Source organism: Kryptolebias marmoratus, linkage group LG10, assembly GCF_001649575.2.
Source record: "Kryptolebias marmoratus isolate JLee-2015 linkage group LG10, ASM164957v2, whole genome shotgun sequence".
Lineage (NCBI taxonomy): Eukaryota > Metazoa > Chordata > Actinopteri > Cyprinodontiformes > Rivulidae > Kryptolebias > Kryptolebias marmoratus.
The window spans coordinates 1,604,561-1,606,010 of NC_051439.1; the positions used below are offsets into that span (position 1 = coordinate 1,604,561).

Below are 1,450 nucleotides of genomic sequence, written 5' to 3' on the forward strand. Positions count from 1 at the left end.
AATTCATCCTCTCTGTCCTGCTGCCTCTTTCTTCCCTGTCTCCTTTCCTCTCTTTGCTCCTCAGCCCTGTCTTCTTCTTGGTCAGCCACTGCTGCGCTTGGACCTGGAGTGTCCTCAGTGATGGAGGCAATTAGGACAGGAGGGGCAGTGGAAGGCCTCTGTCCTAAAACCTCATCCATGAGGACAAACCAGGGCCAAGTGGCAGCAGTGGGCTTCCCACTCACTCCTTCCCCTGACCCTGGATATTTGCAGTCCTAAACAGAGAAAATAAGACATCACAGTTTGCAAAAAGAGCTACAAACATTTTTAATTTAAACCTTACACGTATTAACAGCTGCATGAAAAATTATATTCTTTATTACACATGTACATACTTTATATTTCTTTTTTAAGTTGTCCCATTTCTTTTTTGCCTGCAAAGGAGTCACCTTCCCCTGCAGGCCCATCTTCTCCAAATATATCTTAATAACATCAACATAAAATGAATGAAGAGGGAAACATGGAAAATAAAGTCTTAAACCCATATTTTAAAACTACAGTTTTCACAGCATGACACAGTAGGAGCTATATTTCATTTAGATCACAGGTTATGTACAGTATTAGGGTTAATGAAACTGTACTCATAAGCATAAGATGAATAAATGGATTCATTCTTCTACCTCCTTTCCACAGTGGCAGAGTTTTTTGCGCCCGTGAAAAGGTGGCTGTTCAGATTCCGAAGCTTAATAAAAGCTCCTTGGTCCCTAAAAAAGAGAAAAAATATGAGCTCATTTATTGTCCTGATGATCTCTGACAAAAAAATAACACAAAAAAATGTTTACGCAAATGGGAAAAGCCTATCATCATAACCGCTTTAGGCTTTTAATTTTTGTAACCCCAGATTTTAACATACTTACATTTAAAAGTGTAATCCATTGCTCCATCTCTCGCTTCGGTCGCCAATGTGAATAGAATTTTCCGTTATACCCACAATGCATCTTGTGATAGGAATAGGCTGAGAAGGATACACGTCCTTCAAACCAGGGAAAAAGGAATACTCATTTGTGGGCCGCATTTAAAAGAATCTTCGAATTCGGACAGCCTTCAGCACGCCGCTGTGACGTAATCGGCCTTCAAATCTGGCCATTGAAGGATGTGGCCGCTGAATTGGGTCACAGCTATAGACTACCTAAAATAGCACAACTCACTACTCACCTGGGCAGAAACAAGTCGACAGCCATTTAATGCTTCATTTGATCCTAAATGGTTGACCCAACCTGAAACAAAATAATTGTATGCTTCCAGGCTTTTAAAAGTTTTCATCTGGCTCGTTGTATAATATGAGATCTGCAGCACCAGATACTTAGTTATGTCTATCGCTTCGTCGTCTGGTAAATCATCAAGATTATATGACAAGTCTTATTTACCATGACAATATGGATCATATCCTAAAAATATGTGTATTTTTTTG

General features: G+C 39.7%; 1 long non-coding RNA gene across 1 annotated transcript; it reads right to left on the reverse strand.

Moving 5' to 3' along the window:
* Positions 1-687: 687 nt before the first annotated feature.
* On the reverse strand, positions 688-1,444 carry LOC119617391. Its single transcript, XR_005233617.1, has 2 exons — positions 897-1,444; positions 688-743 (listed from the first exon to the last, which is right to left on the reverse strand). It is a non-coding gene; the product is annotated as an uncharacterized LOC119617391 (long non-coding RNA).
* Positions 1,445-1,450: the final 6 nt, after the last annotated feature.